This window comes from Bubalus kerabau, chromosome 11 (genome assembly GCF_029407905.1).
Source record: "Bubalus kerabau isolate K-KA32 ecotype Philippines breed swamp buffalo chromosome 11, PCC_UOA_SB_1v2, whole genome shotgun sequence".
NCBI classification, from domain to species: domain Eukaryota; kingdom Metazoa; phylum Chordata; class Mammalia; order Artiodactyla; family Bovidae; genus Bubalus; species Bubalus kerabau.
Genome location: NC_073634.1, coordinates 64,766,489 through 64,788,741, shown reverse-complemented (window position 1 = coordinate 64,788,741; position 22,253 = coordinate 64,766,489). Strand labels below are relative to the sequence as shown.

The following is a 22,253-nucleotide window of genomic DNA, read 5'->3' as shown; positions in this document are numbered from 1 at the left end:
AGTTTCAGCTTGAACATCAGTCCTTCCAGTGAATAATCAGGTCTGATTTCCTTTAGGATGGACTGGTTGGTTCTCCTTGCTGTCCAAGGGACTCTGAAGAGTCTTCTCCAACAACACAGTTCAAAAGCATCAATTCTTCAGTGCTCAGCTGTCTTTATAGTCCAACTCACACATCCGTACATGACTACGGGGAAAAACCATAGCCTTGACTAGACAGACCTTTGTTGGCAAAGTAATGTCTCTGCTTTTTAACATGGTGTCTGGTTGGTCATGACGTTCCTTCCAAGGATTAAGTGTCTTTTAATTTCATGGCTGCAATCACCATATGCAGTGATTTTGGAGCCCCCCAAAATAAAGTCTGACACTGTTTCCACTGTTTCCCCATCTATTTGCCATGAAGTGGTGGGATCGGATGCCATGATCTTAGTTTTCTGAATGTTAAGCTTTAAGCCAACTTTTTCACTCTCCACTTTCACTTTCATCAAGAGGCTCTTTAGTTCTTCTTTGCTTTCTGCCATAAGGGTGGTGTCATCTGCATATCTGAGGTTATTGATATTTCTCCTGGCAATTAGATTCCAGCTTGTGCTTCCTCCAGCCCAGCGTTTCTCATGAGGTACTCTGCATATAAGTTAAATAAGCAGGGTGACAATATACAGCCTTGGCGTCCTCCTTTTCCTATTTGGAACCAGTCTTTTGTTCCATGTCCAGTTCTAACTGTTGCTTCCTGACCTGCATACATATTTCTCAAGAGGCAGGTCAGGTGGTCTGGTATTCCCATCTCTTTCAGAATTTTCCACAGTTTATTGTGATCCACACAGTCAAAGGCTTTGGTATAGTCAATAAAGCAGAAATAGGTGTTTTCCTGGAAGTCTCTTGCTTTTTCCATGATCCAGCAGATGTTGGCAATATGATCTCTGGTTCCTCTGCCTTTTCGTAAAACCAGCTTGAACATCAGGAAGTTCACGGTTCACATATTGCTGAAGCCTGGCTTGGAGAATTTTGAGCATTATTTTACTAGCATGTGAGATGAGTGCAATTGGGCGGTAGTTTGAGCATTCTTTGGCATTGCCTTTCTTTGGGATTGAAATGAACACTGACCTTTTCCAGTCCTGTGGCCACTGCTGAGTTTTCCAAATTTGCTGTCATATTGAGTGCAGCCCTTTCCCAGCATCATCTTTTAGGATTTGAAATAGCTCAATTGGAATTCCATCACCTCCACTAGCTTTGTTCATAGTGATGCTTCCTAAGGCCCACTTGAGTTCACATTCCAGGATGTCTGGCTCTAGGTCAGTGATCACACCATCATGATTATCTGAGTCGTGAAGATATTTTTTGTGCAGTTCTTCTGTGTATTCTTGCTACCTCTTCTTAATATCTTCTATTCTGTTAGGTCTGTACCATTTCTGTCCTTTATTGAGCCCGTCTTTGCATACAATGTTCCCTTGGTATCTCTAATTTTCTTGAAGAGATCTCTAGTCTTTCCCATTCTACTGTTTTCCTCTATTTCTTTGCAGTGGTCACTGGGGAAGGCTTTCTTATCTCTCCTTGCTATTCTTTGGAACTCTGCATTCAAACGGTTATATCTTTCCTTTTCTCATTTGCTTTTCACTTCTTGTCTTTTCACTGTTATTTGTAAGGCCTCTTCAGAGAGCCATTTGGCTTTTTTGCATTTCTTTTTCTTGGGGATGGTCTTACTCCCTGTCTCCTGTACAATGTCACGAACCTTTGTTCATAGTTCATCAGACACTCTTGTCTGTCAGATCTAATCCCTTAAATCTATTCCTTACTTCCACTGCATAATAGTAAGGGGATTTGATTTGGGTCATACCTGAATGGTCTAGTGGTTTTCCCTGCTTTCTTCAGTTTACATATGAATTTGGCAATAAGGAGTTCATGATCTGAGCCACAGTCAGCTCCCGGTCTTGTTTTTCCTGACTGTATAGAGCGTCTCCATCTTTGGCTGCAAAGAATTTAATCAATCTGATTTCCATGTTGACCATCTGGTGATGTCCATGTGTAGAGTCTTCTCTTGTGTTGTTGGAAAAGGGTGTTGCTATGACCAGTGTGTTCTCTTGGCAAAACTCCAGTGCGTTCTCTTGGCAAAACTCTATTAGCCTTTGTCCTGCTTCATTCTGTACTCCAAGGTCAAATTTGCCTGTTACTCCAGGTATTTCTTGACTTCCTACTTTTGCATTCCAGTCCCTTATAATGAAAAGGACATCTTTTTGGGGTGTTAGTTCTAAAAGATCTTGTAGGTCTTCATAGAACCGTTCAGCTTCAGCTTCTTCAGCATTACTGGTCGGGGCATAGACTTGGAGTACCGTGATATTGAACGGTTTGCCTTGGAAACGAACAGAGATCATTCTGTTGTGTTTGAGATTACATCCAAGTACTGCATTTCAGACTCTTTTGTTGACTATGATGGCTACTCCATTTCTTCAGAGGGATTCCTGCCCGCAGTAGTAGATATAATGGTCATCTGAGTTGAATTCACCCATTCCAGTCGGTTTTAGTTCACTGATTTCTAGAATGTTGACATTCACTCTTGCCATCTCCTGTTTGACCATTTGCTATTTGCCTTGACTCATGGACCTGACATTCCAGGTTCCTATGCAATATTGATCTTTACAGCATCGGACCTTGCTTCTATCACCAGTCACATCCAACAACTGGGCGTTGTTTTTGCTTTGGCTCCATCTATTCATTCTTTCTGGAGTTATTTCTCCACTGATGCCCAGTAGCCTATGAGGCACCTACCGACCTGGGGAGTTCATCTTTCAGTGTTCTATCTTTTTGCCTTTTCTTATTGTTCATGGGGTTCTCAAGGCACGAATCCTAAGTGGTTTGCCATTCCCTTCTCCAGTGGACCACATTTTGTCAGAACTCTCCATCATGACCATCTGTCTTGGTGGCCCTGCACAGCATGGCTCATGTTTTCATTGAGTTAGACAAGGCTGTGGTCCTTGTGATTAGATTGGTTGGTTTTCTGTGATTGTGGTTTTAGCCTGTCTGCCCTCTGATGCCCTCTCTCAGCACCTACCATCTTATTGGGGTTTCTCTTACCTTGGACGTGGAGTATCTCTTCACAGCTGCTTCAGCAAAGTGCAGCTGCTGCTCCTTACCTTGGACGTAGGGTATCTCCTCATGACTGCCTCTACTGACCTTGGATGTGGGGTGTCTCCTCTTGGCCTCTGCCTGCTGCCACTGCCTTCTTCACTTTGAGAATGCCCAAATAGTCACATATTAAATATGGTATCACTGGAAGAAATTTTTATAATTTTCTTTAGATAATATAATACAGTACTTGTCTTTTTAATAGAGTACAAAATATAAAATATTTTAAAGAAAATAAAGTGCTCATTCTTAGACGTGTACTAGGATGACACGGAGAAGGCAATGGCACCCCACTCCAGTGCTCTTGCCTGGAAAATCCCATGAATGGGGGAGCCTGGTGGGCTGCAGTCCATGGGGTCGCTAACAGTCGAATACGACTGAGCGACTTCACTTTCACTTTTCACTTTCATGCATTGGAGAAGGAAATGGAAACCCACTCCAGTGTTCTTGCCTGGAGAATCCCAGGGACGGGGGAGCCTGGTGGGCTGCTGTCTATGGGGTCGCACAGAGTCAGACACGACTGAAGCAACGCAGCAGCAGCAGGATGACAAGAATTAAAAAAGAAAGAAAATATACTGGACATTAGTTTAAAAAGATAAATCTAGAAGAAATCTTCTTCTAGAAATCTTCTAGAAATCTAGAAGATTGTAAAAAATATTTGTTACTTTTTCAAATGGGTGCCATATATTTGAACAGATAATTCGCATGTGCATATTTGGTTTTAGGGAATGAAAACATTAAAGCAGCATTTTGCTTTTAAAATACTTTGGGCCTTAATTTCTTTAATGTTACCTAAGATTGGTGTGAAAAATATTCGTTTTCATTATAATAGTTAATGTTTTTGACCAGATTTTTACAACATCTAAAACTTTTGGCATGAGAATCATCTTTTTTCCTCTTTCTATTATTGATTATTTTTGAAAAGTAATGAACATCTCTAAATTCAATGTTGGGCAAAAAAACCCCAGTAACTTTGGCAGCTGCCCACATCCTCATGTTATACTGGTAAGGTTCATTCATACTGCTGTGTGCCGTCGTGCTTTATTGGTTTCAGCTGCTGTATAGTACTCTCTTTTGAGTATTGCATGATTTGTCCTCTGCTCTCCTGCTAACAGGCATTTGGGTTTTTGTTTTCAGGTTTTTGGTATTCTGAAACAATCATGTGAGTACAAGCAAGTACACATTCTTACACATTTCTTCTCTTGTACGTGTTTGGAGGAATGTATACCTGGTTGCTCAGCTGGTAAAGAATCCGCCCACAACGCAGGAGATCCCTGTTTGATTTCTGGGTCGGAAAGATCCCCTGGAGAAGGAATAGGCTACCCACTCCAGTGTTCTTGGGCTTCCCTGGTGGCTCAGATGGTAAAGAATGCACCTGCAATGTGGGAGACTTGGGTTCAGTCTCTAGGTTAGGAAGATCCCCTGGAGGAGGGCATGGCAACCACTCTAGTATACTTGCCTGGAGAATCCCCATGGACTGATGAGCCTAGCAAGCTACAGTACATGGGGTCGCAAAGAGTTGGACCTGACTGAGCAACTAAGCACAGCATAGCACATACCTGTAAGTAGAAATTCTGGGCCATATTGGATGTGGATGTTGAGTTTTAGAAGATAATCCAACTGTTTTCCAAAATGTTAGTCTCTTCAGATTGCCTCCTGGATCCTTTGGATACAATCCCACTCATCTTTGAAAGATTCTTTGTATTTTCAGTATGACAAGGTATATGAAGCTCATCTTATAAATGTCCTATTCTAGGTCTGAAACCTGCCTCTTCTCCAAGGAACTCTGTTATTTTTGTGGGAAATGTATATAGAAGGCACAATTTGCACATCAGAAGCACCCATTATTGGTCTGGGCCTTCTTAGTGGATAGGGATAGTAAATATGTATTTCTAATGCAGAGGAAATACATAAATTCATGCTAATTATTGTGATTCAGATTCAGTTATACAGCGTTTTTACTTTGATTTTATTAAAAATTTTGGTTCTAGGTGATATCAACATAAATTATTTAATCTTGCACTTAAACAGATAAGGTTTTAGTATAATAATATCACTAGTAGTGATATGATTATCAAGAACTAATTTCTTGGCATTCCTCCCATTTCTCTCCCTTTGGATATTCCATTAGGGATGAATAGTAAACTGTTGTATTTAAAGTCATTTGAAGTAGTTCTTTGCCCTTCTTCATTCTGTATTCCAAGGCCAAATTTGCCTGTTACTCCAGGTGTTTCTTGACTTCCTACTTTTGCATTCCAGTCCTCTATAATGAAAAGGACATCTTTTTTGGGTGTTAGTTCTAAAAGGTCTTGTAGGTCTTCATAGAACCGTTCAACTTCAGCATCTTCAGTGTTACTGGTTGGGGCATAGACTTGGATTACTGTGATATTGAATGGTTTGCCTTGGAAATGAACAGAGATCATTCTGCCGTTTTTGAGATTACATCCAAGTACTGCATTTCGGACTCGTTTGTTGACCACGATGGCTACTCCATTTCTTCTGAGGGATTCCTGCCCGCAGTAGTAGATATAATGGTCATCTGAGTTAAATTCACCCATTCCAGTCCATTTCAGTTCGCTGATTCCTAGAATGTCGACATTCACTCTTGCCATCTCTTGTTTGACCACTTCCAATTTGCCTTGATTCATGGACCTGACATTCCAGGTTCCTATGCAATATTGCTCTTTACAGCATCGGACCTTGCTTCTATCACCAGTCACATCCACAGATGGGTATTCTTTTGCTTTGGCTCATTCTTTCTGGAGTTATTTCTCCACTGATCTCCAGTAGCATACTGGGCACCTATTGACCCGGGGAGTTTCTCTTTCAGTATCCTATCATTTTGCCTTTTCATACTGTTCATGGGGTTCTCAAGGCAAGAATACTGAAGTGGTTTGCCATTCCCTTCTCCAGTGGACCACATTCTGTCAAATCTCTCCACCATGACCTGTCTGTCTTGGGTTGCCCCACAGGCATGGCTTAGTTACATTGAGTTAGACAAGGCTGTGGTCCTAGTGTGATTAGATTGACTAGTTTTCTGTGAGTATGGTTTCAGTGTGTCTGCCCTCTGATGCCCTCTTGTAACACCTACCGTCTTACTTGGGTTTCTCGTACCTTGGGCGTGGGATATCTCTTCACGGCTGCTCCAGCAAAGCACAGCCATTGCTCCTTACCTTGGACGAGGGTTATCTCCTCACCGCCGCCCTTCCTGACCTTCAACCTGACCAAGCTCCTCTAGGCTTGATAGAGTTTTGCAAAGAAGATGCACTGGTCATAACACCCTCTTCCAACAACACAAGAGAAGACTCTATACATGGACATCACCAGATGGTCAACACCAAGATCAGATTGATTATATTCCTTGCAGCCAAAGATGGAGAATCTCTATACAGTCAGCAAAAACAAGACCAGGAGCTGACTGTGGCTCAGACCATGAACTCCTTATTGCCAAATTCAGACTTAAATTGAAGAAAGTAGGGAAAACCACTAGACCATTCAGGTATGACCTAAATCAAATCCCGTATGATTATACAGTGGAAGTGAGAAATAGATTTAAGGGCCTAGATCTGATAGATAGAGTGCCTGATGAACTATGGAATGAGGTTTGTGACATTGTACAGGAGACAGGGATCAAGACCATCCCCATGGAAAAGAAATGCAAAAAAGCAAAATGGCTGTCTGGGGAGGCCTTACAAATAGCTGTGAAAAGAAGAGAAGCAAAAAGCAAAGGAGAAAAGGAAAGATATAAACATCCGAATGAAGAGTTCCAAAGAATAGCAAGAAGAGATAAGAAAGCCTTCTTCAGCGATCAATGCCAAGAAATAGAGGAAAACAACAGAATGGGAAAGACTAGGGATCTCTTCAAGAAAATCAGATACCAAAGGAACATTTCATGCAAAGATGAGCTCGATAAAGGACAGAAATGGTATGGACCTAACAGAAGCAGAAGATATTAAGAAGAGGTGGCAAGAATACACAGAAGAACTGTACAAAAAAGATCTTCAGGACCCAGATAATCACGATGGTGTGATCACTGACCTAGAGCCAGACATCCTGGAATGTGAAGTCAAGTGGGCCTTAGAAAGCATCACTATGAACAAAGCTAGTGGAGGTGATGGAATTCCAGTTGAACTATTCCAAATCCTGAAAGATGATGCTGTTAAAGGGCTGACCTCAATATGCCAGCAAATTTGGAAAACTCAGCAGTGGCCACAGGACTGGAAAAGGTCAGTTTTCATTCCAATCCCAAAGAAAGGCAATGCCAAAGAATGCTCAAACTACTGCACAATTGCACTCATCTCACACGCTAGTAAAGTAATGCTCAAAATTCTCCAAGCCAGGCTTCAGCAATATGTGAACCGTGAACTTCCTGATGTTCAAGCTGGTTTTAGAAAAGGCAGAGGAACCAGAGATCAAATTGCCAACATCTGCTGGATCATGGAAAAAGCAAGAGAGTTCCAGAAAAATATCTATTTCTGCTTTATTGACTATGCCAAAGCCTTTGACTGTGTGGATCACAAACTGTGGAAAATTCTGAAAGAGATGGGAATACCAGACTACCTGACCTGCCTCTTGAGAAACCTGTATGCAGGTAAGGAAGCAATAGTTAGAACTGGACGTGGAACAACAGACTGGTTCCAAATAGGAAAAGGAGTTCGTCAAAGGCTGTATATTGTCACCCTGCTTATTTAACTTCTATGCAGAGTACATCATGAGAAACGCTGGACTGGAAGAAACACAAGCTGGAATCAAGATTGTCGGGAGAAATATCAATAACCTCAGATATGCAGATGACACCACCCTTATGGCAGAACGTGAAGAGGAACTAAAAAGCCTCTTGATGAAAGTGAAAGTGGAGAGTGAAAAAGTTGGCTTAAGGCTCAACATTCAGAAAACGAAGATCATGGCATCCGGTCCCACCACTTCATGGGAAATAGATGGGGAAACAGTGGAAACAGTGTCAGACTTTATTTTTCTGGGCTCCAAAATGACTGCAGATGGTGACTGCAGCCAGGAAATTAAAAGATGCTTACTCCTTGGAAGGAAAGTTATGACCAACCTAGATAGTATGTTCAAAAGCAGAGACATTACTTTGCCAACAGAGGTCCGTCTAGTCAAGGCTATGGTTTTTCCAGTGGTCATGTATGGATGTGAGAGTTGGACTGTGAAGAAGGCTGAGTGCCGAAGAAGAATTGATGCTTTTGAACTATGGTGTTGGAGAAGACTCTTGCGAGTCCCTTGGGCTGCAAGGAGATCCAACCAGTCCATTCTGAAGGACATCAGCCCTGGGATTTCTTTGGAAGGAATGATGCTGAGGCTGAAACTCCAGTACTTTGGCCACCTCATGGGAAGAGTTGAGTCATTGGAAAAGACTCTGATGCTGGGAGGGATTGGGGGCAGGAGGAGAAGGGGACGACAGAGGATGAGATGGCTGGATGGCATCACTGACTCGATGGACGTGAGTCTCAGTGAACTCCGGGAGTTGGTGATGGACAGGGAGGCCTGGTGTGCTGCGATTCATGGGGTCGCAAAGAGTCAGACACAACTGAGCGACTGATCTGATTTGATCTGAGGTAGTTCTTGGTGTGACTGAACTTCCATTTTTGGTTTTAGGGGATAGCTTTTCCCCTTCATTTTAATTTAATTTTATAATTTTGTAAACCATTGCATGATTTCCAAATCAAACCTATGAAGTGAGATACATTTAGAGAAATCTAGCTTTCATTTCTTTCCACTCTAGCTTAGCCTGTCCCACCATTTTTTAAAAATTATTTTTTGGTTTATCCTTCCATTAAAAAAAAATCATTCATGTGTGTGTATCTCTTTCTTAGATAAATAACAAGATGCTATATACTCTGCTTTTTTCACTAATCACTCTATTCTGGAAGTCTGTACAAGTATATAGAGATACTTCAGTTCAGTTCAGTTGAGTCGCTGAGTAGTTTCCAACTCTTTGCAACCCCATGAATCGCAGCACGCCAGGCCTCCCTGTCCATCACCAACTCCCAGAGTTCACTCAGACCCATGTCCATCGAGTCAGTGATGCCTTCCAGCCATCTCGTCCTCTGTCGTCCCCTTCTCCTCCTGCCCCCAATCCTTCCTAGCATCAGAGTCTTTTCCAATGAGTCAACTCTTCGCATTTGGTGGCCAAAGTTTCAGCTTCAGCATCATTCCTTCCAAAGAAATCCCAGGGCTGATGTCCTTCAGAATGGACTGGTTGGATCTCCTTGCAGTCCAAGGGACTCGCAAGAGTCTTCTCCAACACCATAGTTCAAAAGCATCAATTCTTCGGCGCTCAGCCTTCTTCACAGTCCAAGTCTCACATCCATACATGACCACAGGAAAAGCCATAGTCTTGACTAGACGAACCTCTGTTGGCAAAGTAATGTCTCTGCTTTTGAATATGCTATCTAGGTTGGTCATAACTTTCCTTCCAAGGAGCAAGCGTCTTTTAATTTCATGGCTGCAGTCACCATTTGCAGTGATTTTAGAGCCCCCCAAAGTAAAGTCTGACACGGTTTCCACTGTTTCCCCATCTGTTTGCCATGAAGTGATGGGACCAGATGCCATGATCTTCGTTTTCTGAATGTTGAGCTTTAAGCCAACTTTTTCACTCTCCACTTTCACTTTCATCAAGAGCCTTTTTAGTTCCTCTTCACATTCTGCCATAAGGGTGGTGTCATCTGCATATCTGAGGTTATTGATATTTCTCCCGACAATCTTGATTCCAGCTTGTGTTTCTTCCAGTCCAGCGTTTCTCATGATGTACTCTGCATATAAGTTAAATAAACAGGGTGACAGTATACAGCCTTGACGTACTCCTTACCATTCTTTTTAATAGCTTTATAGAACTCCATTGTGTAGTTGTGCCATGGTTTATTCAGGCAGTTGCATATTGATGGACATTTGAGTTGTTTCTGTTATTTTGCTTTTAAAATAGTGCTGCAGTGAATTGTATTGGGCATAGGTCTTTTTTGTATTTTTGACATTATTAGAAGAGGATTGCTGGGTCCAATGATAAATGCATATTTCATACTGTTGTCTTTAAGGCCTATTTTGACAAAGCTTCTTGGGTGAATCTGAGTTCCTCTTTACCTCCTCAGTTGAGAATCATTCTAGTTATAACTCGTTTTGGAAGGCATGGATTCACTTTCACCCTGAGTAGTTATAAGGCCTGCCACTAAGGTGCATTCATGTATCTCACTTGATTGCTTGAGCTGGCTGGCTAAGATGAGGATGGGTCTTTGTTTGAACAGGGCCCTTCTGAGATGGAAGACAATTAAAATATGAAAGCTTAACTTTTAGAACCAGGTATATCTGAAGTATGAAGACCCCTCAGAGGAAAATACAAAATGTCTGGCAGACTAGGTTTTGAGGGCTTATAGGTGGCAGTCCTGCTGATATTGGTAGTAAGGGTATTTCAAGGAGTCTGATTTCATGTGTTGTCCTGAAGTTTTGTTCTGTGGCTTGAGCCTCTGCATCCCACAGGGACTTGGGTTAAAGTCATGTGGCAGTGTGAATTCTACTTAGCTGTTGTCCTTATTACTTAGGGCTATTTTTAATGGTGAGATCACATGTTTTCTTTTACACTTGCAGTACATTAAGGACATCCTTGATCTGACATCCGAAAGTCTTCCGTTTGAAAGAATGGGATCTTTTGGATTGACCTTTCCTATGCTAAACTTTTTTTTTTCCCCTAAATTAATGGTGGGTGTAGAAATCTGTATAATTCTTTGGGGGCAAACTGCCTGTCTTTCATTTACTAGCATAGTGGCTGGAATACTTCAGGTGTTCGAGAAATCTTGATTGAATGAATGAATTGAAAGAATGGATGAATTTATTCAATTGGGAGTAGAAGAAAGTAGTTGGAAGTAGAGGGAGGGGTTTTTTTTTTTTCCTTTTTTACATATGGATGTAGTTAAACATAGTTAAGTGTATACAGATGGATATATAAATATTTGAAAGCTAACCTAATTTTTCTTTTGAAAGTAGAAAAAGTTCATATTATTTATAAGAAATAATGAATTTTAGAGTGTTGGTTTTTGAAATCTTAGGATAGATGCTGGTATTTTAAAGGAGAGATTTAGATAATTTTGAAAGATATTTATAAAGTAGAATTTGAAGGAAAGTGAAAGTTGCTCAGTCCTGTCTGACTCTTTGTGACCCCAGGATCTATGGTCCATGGAATTCTCCGGGCCAGAATACTAGAGTGGGTAGCCTTTCCCTTCTATAGGGGATCTTCCCATCCCAGGGGTCGAACCCAGGTCTCCTGCATTGCAGGCAGGTTCTTTACCAGCTGAGCCACAAGGAAAGCCCAAAGTAGAATTTAGTGGATGGTAATTGATTAGATGTGAGCAGCAAGAAAATATGTAAGAATATGTAAGTTTCTGCCTTGATCAGTTAAGTGAATGGAAATATCATTTACTGAAACTGGAACCACAAGAAGATGGACAGGTTTGCTTGGTAATGATGAGGGCTTCAATTTTGGTCTATGACTGACATGATATGCAGAAATTCTCATTTAAGGAATTAGAATAGTTGGAGAAGAGATGGTAAAACCATCCTGTGGTTATGTGCTTGAGATTTAATTTTGTAAATGGAAAGTGAAACTATAGTAGAAGGTAAGATCACCTAGGGTTTGTATATAAAGTGAGAAGAAAACAGAACACAGGTCAGAATTCTGGTATAAGCAGAAAAAAAATGATGCTTAAGGAAGAGTGGTCAGAGAACTAGGACATAAGCTATTTGGAGAGTGTGGGGAAGAGAATCTTTACTAAAGAGGGATATGGTTAATGGTGTCAGATAGTAGGAGAGATCTTAAGTAAGATAAGGCCTGCAAAAGGTCCATTTTAGCTTTAGGAGCAGGGAGGTACTGTGACTCTAGAGAAAGCAGGTTTCATAGAGGGTAGAGATAGAAGTCAGTGTAGTTGAGAGTGAGACCACAATGGACGATGTGGATAAAACTCATTCAAGAGTTGGTTTTAAAAATGGAAAGTGATGGTAACTGAGGGTAGAGAAAAGTTTTTTGTTTTTCTTAAGATGGGAGACAAACAGTGCTGTTAGGAAGGCATGAGATAAAGAGAGAAAGGACCATCACTGGAGAATGTAAGAGAAACCAGTTTTATAGAAGACAAAAAGGGAGAGAAAGCATTTGTAAATGCATTTGAAGATGTTTAGGACCGAACAGGGATTCAAAAGTTGCTCTAGAAAGGTCTGGCTTGGGGGAGTGGGGATCAGTGGGAGATAATGCCGGAAAGAAGAACTGAGAGTCTGCATCTTCCCTGCATAATTAACAGCCTATTTCAAACTTCCCTCCTTAGCATTTGGAACAACAATTCAGAACCTTGGGGATAAGCAGCATTTACTATGGATTTGTTCTTATATCTGCCTGTCTTTCTAATTGCTGTTTGTAAGAATATGTAGTTTTAAAACGTTTTTTTATGCTAGTGATTTTTTTTCTAGTTTCTATTGAAATATAAAGTACTTTAACTTTATGGTGTTTTTGTTTCTGAATTAATTAATTTCTGCCATTTTTGTTTTTTCTTGCAAATTACTTTGAATTTACTTTTAAGCTCTTAAAATTTTTTTAATTAATTTATTTTGGACAAAAATTGTATCTAAGGTATGCACCATGATGTTTCAGTAAATGTATATCTTGTGAAATGATTGCCACAGTCAAACTAACTGATGTATCCATCACTTCCCATAGTTACTTTTTCGTGGCAGGAGGTGGGGGTGGTGGTGCTGCTGCTGAAAACACTCCTAGCAAATCTCAAGTATGCAGTACATTGTTAATGGTGATGTAGTGGTAAAGAATCTGCCTGCCACTGCAGGAGACACAATAAATGCGAGTTTGATCCTTGGTTGGGGACGTCTCCTGGAGTTGGAAATAGCTACCCTCTCCAGTATTCTTGCCTGTAAAATTCCATGGAGCGAGGAGCCTGGCAAGCTACAGTCCATGGAGTTGCAAAGAGTGGGACACAACTGAGTGACTGAACACACACACACACACACACACACATGGTCACCATGCTGTACATTAGGTCCCTAGAACTTATTCATCTTATAACTGGAAATCTGTATCCTTGGATCAGTCTCTCTCCTTTCTCCCATCCTCTAGTCTCTGGTGGTAACCACCATTCCTACTGTTTAAGAGTTTTTTTAAGAGTCCACATATAAGAGAGATCATGTGTCTGACTAATTTCACTTAGCGTGATGTCTTCCAAGTTTATCCATGTTACAAATGCAGACTTTCCTTTTGTAAGTCTGAATAATAATCCATTGTATATGTATACCACATTTTCCTTTTCCATTTACCAAGGACACTTAGGTTGTGTCTTTATTTTGACTACTGTGAATAGTACTACTTTCAGCCCTTTCTATTTTTAACTTCTTTAGGTAGATGCTTTGCACAAGGGACATTTTCATTATAATTTAGTTCAAAATACTTAATGTTTTTTTTCTGTTAACTTTTTCTTGTTATTTAGAAGTGTTTCTTAATTTCTAACAGATGGATATTTGTTTTAATGCTATTTTTGTTTTTTATTTCCAGCTTAATTAGAGAATATATTTTGTATGATCTAAACTCCTTATTATTTCTGAAGATTTGTTTTGACCCATTTGATTTTTTAATTTCCAAATTTAATTTGAAAAGAGTGTATATTCTGCAGAAGCTTTTGAGTGTAGTGCTCTCTGTATGTTCATTGAGGCAAGTTGATCAATTTTTTAATATCTATATCCTATTTTTCTGATTTTCAATGAGGAAATATTAGACTTATTTATTTTTCTGTTCTGTTAAATTTTTGATATTTTAAGGTTGTATTATTGGATGTATACTCAATGTAAGTTAATTTTTTCATGGTGAACTTAACCCCTATGATTATGAATTGACCCTCTTTAGCAATTCTTAGAATGCCTTTCACCTTATTTTTTTGCTTAGTATTAATATTGCACGAGGCATCTTTTGGTTAGCATTTTCTTGATGAATCCTTTTTCTTCTTATCTTGAATTTTTGTGTATCCTTATATTTATATATATCTCTTAAGTGTCACATGTTTGCTTTTAGTTTTCCTTTTCCAGTCTGACAATCTCTACCTTCTAACTGGAGCACATAATCTATTTACATTTGATGTAATAGTTTATATTTTCGTCTTTATGGTTACCATCTTATTTTGTGAGTTTTATTGGTTCTTCTTAGTTTATGTTTCTTTTCCTCTCTTTTCTTGCCTACTTTTGCATTAGTTGAATTTTTAAAAAATGCATTTTATTTTTTTAGGGTTCTAGATGCACAGAAAAATTAAGCAGAAAGTATAGAAAGTTCTCATATACCTACTAGTCACTCCACCCAAATCCACCCCCTCCCCACAGCCTCCTCTACCAAAATGGTACGTTGGTTACAATTGATTGACGTACCTTGATACATCATTACCCAAAGTCCTTAGTTTATGTTAGGATTCACTCTTGGTATTGTGCATTCTATGAGTTTTGACAAATGCATTATGATACCTGTTCAGTATTATAGTATGAGAAAATTCCAGTGCTCTAAAAATCCTCTGCTTTCCCTAATCATTCCTCCCCGCACCCAATCCTTGGCAATCACTGATCCTTTTTTTTGACTATCTTCATAGTTTTGTCTTTTCCAAAATGTCATACAGTTGGAACTATACAGTGTATAACCTTTCTAAGATTGGCTTCTTTCATTTATTAATGCACATCTAAGGGGCTTCTGTATCTTTTCATGGCTTGATAGCTCATTTCTTTTTAGTGGTGAATGATATTCCATTGTCTGGATATACCACAGTTTATCCATCTCCTGTAGGACATCTTGCTAGCTCCCAAGTTTTGGCAGTTATGAATAAGCTACTGTAAACATCTGTTTGCAGATTTTTGTGTGGACAAGGGTTTTTATTTCTTTTCAGTAAATAGATACCAAGGAGTGTGATTGCTGGATTATATTGTAAGAGTATATTTTATTTTGTAAGAAATTGCCAAACTGTCTTTCAGAGTGGCTATATTCCTACAGGTGGTGAATGAGAGTTCATATTGCTTCACATTCTTATTAACGTTTGGTATTGTCAGTGTTTTTGGATTTTCACCATTGTAATAGGTGTGAAATGATTTCTTATGTTGGATTAATATATTTTTTTATTACTCCATTTTCTCTTTCCACTACTTTGGAAGTTATATACTCATTTCTTTTCTTTTGGATCTTCCAGGGAATTGTTGGCTTGAAGTAAACTGGGAAAGATTTGGCGGCCCCAGGATATCACAAGTTGAGCTTACTGTTTACTATATAAGGATTGCTGCAATCAGAATAGTGAAAGCTGTGCTAATGGATCTGATCTGTCTAGCAACTCTGGGTCAGCCCAGCAGCCTCCCCCAAGCCTTTGTTGCTTCACCTATAAAATAGCATTATAGAAGATGAGGTAACTTAATATGGGTCACTTGAGGGGAGTAGGACTGAGGGGAGGAGAGACCAACTTTTAAAATCTGAGGCTAATCAATACCTCTCTTTCCTTTTCAGACAATATAAGGACCTTCAGTTCAGTTCAGTTGCTTAGTCATGTCCAACTCTTTGCAACCCCATGGACTGCAGCACGCCAGGCTGCCGTCCCGGAGTTGACTCAAACTCGTGTCCATTGAGTCAGTGATGCCATCCAACCATCTCATCCTCTGATGTCCCCTTCTCTTCCTGTGCTTCAATCTTTCCTAGCATCAGGGTCTTTTCAAATGAGTCAGCTCTTCGCATCAGTAGTCAAAGTATTGGAGTTTCAGCTTCAACGTCGGTCCTTCCAATGAATATTCAGCATTGATTTCCTTTAGGATGGACTGGTTGGATCTCCTTGCAGTCCAAGGGACTCTCAAGAGTCTTCTGCAACACCACAGTTCAAAAGCATCAATTTTTTGGTGCTCAGCTTTCTTTATAGTCCAACTCTCAAATCCATACGTGACTACTGGAAAAACCATAGCCTTGACTAGACAGACCTTTGTTGGCAAAGTAATGTCTCTGCTTTTGAATATGATGTCTAGGTTGGTCATAACTTTCCTTCCAAGGAGTAAGTGTCTTTTAATATCATGGCTGCAGTTACCATCTGCAGTGATTTTTGAGCCTCCTCCAAAAAGTCAGCCACCATCTATTTCCCATGAAGTGATGGGACCAGATGCCATGATCTTAGTTTTCTGAATGTTGAGCTTTAAGCCAACTTCTTCACTCTCCTCTTTCACTTTCATCAAGAGGCTCTTTAGTTCTTGTTAGCTTTCACCATAAGGGTGGTGTCATCTGCATATCTGAGGTTATTGATATTTCTCCTGGCAATCTTGATTCCAGCTTGTGCTTCCTCCAGCCCACCGTTTCTCATGATGTACTCTGCATATAAGTTAAATAAGCAGGGTGACAATATACAGCCTTGACGTCCTTCTTTTCCTATTTGGAACAAGTCTATTGTTCCATGTCCAGTTCTACCTGTTGCTTCCTGACCTGCATACAGATTTCTCAGGAGGCGGGCCAAGTGGTCTGGTATTCCCATCTCTTGAAGAATTTTCCCCGGTTTATTGTGATCCACACAGTCAAAGGCTTTGGCATAATCAATAAAGTAGAAATAGATATTTTTCTGAAACTCTCTCGCTTTTTTGATGATCCAGTGGATGTTGGCAATTTGATCTCTGATTCCTCTGCCTTTTCTAAAACCAGCGTGAACATCTGGAAGTTCATGGTTCATGTATTAATGAAGCCTGACTTGGAGAATTTTGAACATTATGTTACTAGCATGTGAGATGAGTGCAATTGTGTGGTAGTTTGAACATTCTTTGGCATTGCTTTTCTTTGGGATTGAAATGAAAATTGACCTTTTCCAGTCCTGTGGCCCCTGCTGAGTTTTCCAAATTTTCTGGCATATTGAGTGCAGCACTTTCACAGCATCATCTTTTAGGATTTGAAATAGCTCAACTGGAATTTCATCCCTTCCCACTAGCTTTGTTCGTAGCGATGCTTCCTAAGGCCCACTTGACTTCACATTCCAGGATGTCTGGCTCTAGGTGAATGATCAAACTACCATGATTATCTGGGTTGTGAAGATCTTTTTTGTATTGTTCTTCTGTGTATTCTTGCCACCTCTTCCTAATACCTTCTCTTAGGTCCATACCATTTCTGTCCTGTATTGAGCCCATCTTTGGACCTTAAAATTTTTCAACTATTTGTAATACTTTTGCCTGCCTCTCAGCTTATATGTTATTGTATTTAAATTCTGTTTTTATTAAAACCTCAAAAGAAATTGCTATTATGCATTTAATGCACAGTGTCATACTTGTGTTTCTTACTTTTCTTTTTTGTCTCAGATCTTTTCAGAGCACATAGTTTCTCTTGTGTTTCTTGAAGTGAGATGTCTAAGTGTTGCTTATTTGAAACCTATCTGTCTAACCACTTTTGAAATGTTGGCTTTCTCTTTGCCCTTGTACAGTTTCACTGTGATGTGTCTAGACATGAATATTTCTTTCTTTTAAAATCCTGCTTTGCATTTGTTGAGTTTCTTGTGTCTGTAGGTTATTATTTTATGTGAGTGTGGGACATTTCTTAGTATTTATTCAAATTTTGCCTCTGCCCTCATTTCTTCTTATTAAGCAACATCAGACATACCATGGCACTTCTCACTTTGCACTCCAAGTTTCTTAAACTATGCTTAAATATTTTAAACTAACTTTCAAAGTAATGCTTTCATGTCTTCCAGTTCTTTAATCTGTAAATTTTTTCCATTGAGTTTTAATTTTAATTATTATGTTTTCTTTCTAGGAATTTTATTTATTTCTGTCTAAAATCTAAGTCTTTTTTTTAATAGTTTACTGTTTGCTACAGTATTTTCAACCTTGATTTTTTAATTTCCTTAAATATAATGAACATAGTTACTTTATAATTTGTGAAGTGAAGTGAGAGTTGCTCAGTCGTGTCTGACTCTTTGTGACCCCATGGACTTTATAGTCCATGGAATTCTCCAGGCCAAAATACTGGAGTGGGTAGCCTTTCCCTTCTCCAGGAGATCTTCCCAACCCAGGGATCAAACCCAGGTTTCCCGCATTGCAGGTGGATTCTTTACCAGCTGAGCAACAAGCGAAGCCTAAGAATACTGGAGTGGGTAGCCTATCCCTTCTCCAGCAGACCTTCCCGGCCCAGGATTTGAACCGGATTCTTCTGCATTGCAGGTGGATTCTTTACCAACTGTGGTATCAGGGAAGCCCATTTGTACCTGCTAATTCTAATATGTTAATTCTTTGAGTTTGTTTCTGGTTTCTACTATTTTTACTTGTTCTCGTTACTGGTTCTTATGATGCCATATTTCATTATGTCACTTTTTATTTGAAAAATTACACTTGGGGAGTCTTTGGGGTCCGGAATGAATGTGTGTATTGATTCCCCCAAGCAAAATTGTGTTTTTGCTGTTGATGTGCACTACCTGTCCGGAACCACTTTGGGCTAAGTTCAAAACTTAAGGTGTTTTGGATACCCAGGTCAATGGATTGCAGTTCAATGTGATGGCTGACTTTGAGCTATGGTTTCTCAGGAACAGGATCCTTTCCTTGCTGTCCCTCACCTTTGCCTTCAGTACCAAGGCAGCTTTCTTGAGAGACCTCTAGGTGTAAGAGAAGTTGGGTGGGAATGTAGCACCTTATGTTGAGAATATAGAGCTTAAGGGTCCAAGGTTTACAGTGGGATTGCTTGCCTGTTGGATTCCGTATCTTTGACAGGCCTAGACTTATGTTTTCATCATGAATTTAAAAGCTAATATTACTCTTTTGATCTTAGTTCATGTTCAAGGCTCTGGGTTATCTATCACCACATAACTTATATATAAAACCTTTATTTTAGCATTCTCTAGTTTTATTTGATTTTGCAGGAGGAATAGGAGCAAATGTCACCTATATATCTTCTTTTTGCTAAGCTAATTATAGGCCACAGACATCCTCTTTTTTCCTCTGCTTCCCTGGATATAATGTTCCAGAACATTTTAATAGTTACTGTGCTTTGGGATTCTAAATTAGATTTAGGGTCCTGAGAGCCATGGGTCTCAGAATCTTAGGAGACTTTATTATCAGAGTTGGCTTCTAGGATCATGGAAATTCTAGACCAGTATAGCACAGGGAAATTTTTCAGTGAGTTTTATTTAAGTTTGAAAAAATCTCTACACCATAGCCACATTTCATAGATTCAAAATCATCTGAGCCTCTTTTATTACCATAGAAGCCAGTTTTCATGACAGGTAATAATTATCTTATGAATATGTTAGAAGGAACTCTAAAGCAAACCTTTGTAGACCATTGTTTCATTTTTTGCCATAAAAGTGTAATATCCTTACATACTTTCAGCCTCTAGGGAATACAGAGAATTCTGTGAACACTTAAATATTTCTAGGTAGATCTGAGCTCTACTTGAGATTGTTGCTATATGTTCAGATTTAGATAAATTATATAATCATATCTTTAGGGGGAAAGTAAAAAATGAAATGTCCAAAGACAAAAGAAAGGGAAGATTATCATAGGGTGGACTTGAGGTAAGAAAATGCATGGCTGATAGAGACCTAGTGCTGGAAAACAAAGGGAAATGACACTCGTCCAAAGATTTGATTGCATACCTCTGCTGTTAAAGTGGGGAACCTGGAATAGTTTTTAGTTTGGGTTCAGGCCCTCCATTTTCTTTTTTCCCTTCTTCCTTCCCTCCACCTCTCCCCTTCCCTCTTTCAACCCCTGCCCCGATACACACTCCATACACATTCACACTAACCACTCTTAGCCAAAGTGTATTGGTTCTGTCCTGGCTTTTGACAGTGGAGGTTCACAAGTTGGAGAACTGATACACTTACCACCCAGGGAATTGAGTAATCTATGACCGTGGCAAATCGTTACTAGGAAAGGAGTAGGATTATCTCTCCCAAGTATATTAATAGGATAGAGATCTAATGACTTTGATAGGGCATTAGAGTACCTTTCTCTTCCACCTGAATTTCCTTTTGTCTTCTTCCAGCCTTTCCTTAAGAATGTTTGATTTTAACTACCTGAAGGCCATGTGGATTATGGTAATTCCTGTGAACAGGAATTTAGCACTTATGCTTGATTATTATGTAAGAACAGTAATTATGACTTTTAATCATTATGACATTAAATAAATGTCAGGTTACTGTTGTAAATTTCATATAATTATGGTATTTTATCACTCATGGATGCAATTTAAAGAAGTTATTGCTCAACACTATAGCAAGAGCATCAATTTTAAAAAATCCAATAATTTACTGCAGAAACTATAGTAGTATGTTTTCCTTATATATAGCTCTATAGTATTTAAACTGTGATTCTGGGTAGAGAACAGGAAACTAGCCTTCTGTTGCCCTCAGGAAGCCAAAGGAGTAGACAGAAGAGAAAGTATGTTGTTGCCTTTGCCCATGAAGAAGCCATCACCATTGTTATTTTTCTCTGTTAATTTTGACATTGAAACGTATTCTAGATTTTAAAATAATTTTTTTCTTGAAGTAAGACGTGTCAGTTTGAGCGCTTTTGAAATACGTATTTTCACAGTTGAGAGCTAAACTCAGTGGACATTGAGAATAAGTAGATCACAATTAAAATCTGAAATGTTAATACATTAAACTATTAAATTTTTGTAAGCTAAACAGAGATAAAGTTTGTCTGGTTGATGTAGTGTGGTGCTATCATTTTGGTGATGGCAGTGGTTTTTCTTTTGCTTTAAATACTGAGAAAACGACACTAAATTTGTATGATTATTGCCTAGTAAACACTAGGTGGTGCCATTGTGTAAGGACCATATAATGAATTATTTGGAAATTTGGAAGTTGGTTGTTTTTTTTTTTTTTTTTTGCTTTTTAGGGAACTAGGAGGATGAAATTAATATTCTGACTAGAGGAATATTCTGACTCTTTGGAAATGAGAATTCTCAAAATTTTAAAATGAACATGTTCTGGGATTAAAATGGTGGCCTATCTTAAAATTTAAACAACAAAGGTCCCAAAGTATTTGTATACTCTTTATATTGCCTTTTAAAGCTCACCTAACTGCAGAAGAAGAAGGAAAAAAAAACACACAAAAAACAGAAAAGAAAACTAATCTAATTTGGTTTTCCATAAATATTTAAATATTGAATTGCTTTGTGACTGCAGTTAAGACAGGCCAGCCCTTTATTATTTCAAGTCATTCTAAGATGTCATAGGACTTGAACAATTATCTGTAATAATATATTTCATCATATCAAGTGATTGTTGATCAGTCAGAACTAGAAAATAGCTTTCCTCTTGGCATGTTTTGTCTTCTTTTATCCACTTTAAAAAAAAGCCCTTGCAAATTCCTGTGTAAGTTCGGGTCATTAAATTATTAAATTGAAGATTTAGTTTCTAAAATGAAAAGTAATTATTGTTGATTTACTTGTATATTAAAGAGAAGAAAATAGTTCTATACAGATAATTATTTAAAGCCTTAAGTCTTAATTCTGTAAGTTATTTTTCCTTTTCCCTTCTTCTCCAATTTGAGATAAGAGTTTTGTTTTTTTTTTTCCATTAAAAAAAGTAATTTATGTCTTCCAGCAATTTAGTGAATAATGTTTCAGTTACATTCATATTTAAAAGTCAATATTTTGGAAGTACAAAGTGAAGCCATCTTACCATTTTGTCATTTTAAAACATTCACGAATAATCACAGAAAAATCAGAGTCAATGTTAAGTACTTCAATAGGCTCATAACTGATAGAATTACACAAAGTATATGGGCATTTTTACACTTTTCTGTGACTCATATATCCTCTGTCAGAGCTATATAAAAATGATTGTATGTCTCAGTAATGTAATGAAACAACAAAGAATTTTAAATTTTTTATAAACTTATTTTCCATTTGCAACTATACAAAAATTACGTTTTTAGAAATTTAAATCTATATCTTATGGAATTCTTTCCCTTTAACATTTATAATAATACTTCTCTTTCTATCACTTTTAGTATTTTTGTTTTGAATCTTTGATATTTCAAATTTTGACCAAACTATGTATTGTATTATTTATTTACTATTTATTTCAGAATATCTTCAAGCTTCTTTATCATGTATAATACCAGGTAGGCTATTATCAGTAATTGGCAGAGTAGGTTCATAAGGC

The 22,253-nt window shown here is 38.6% G+C and overlaps 1 protein-coding gene across 1 annotated transcript in view; it reads left to right on the top strand.

The window, feature by feature from the left end:
• WDPCP (WD repeat containing planar cell polarity effector) overlaps nt 1-22,253 on the top strand; it is a 282,688-nt gene that overhangs the window by 40,770 nt on the left and 219,665 nt on the right. The window lies entirely within an intron of this gene.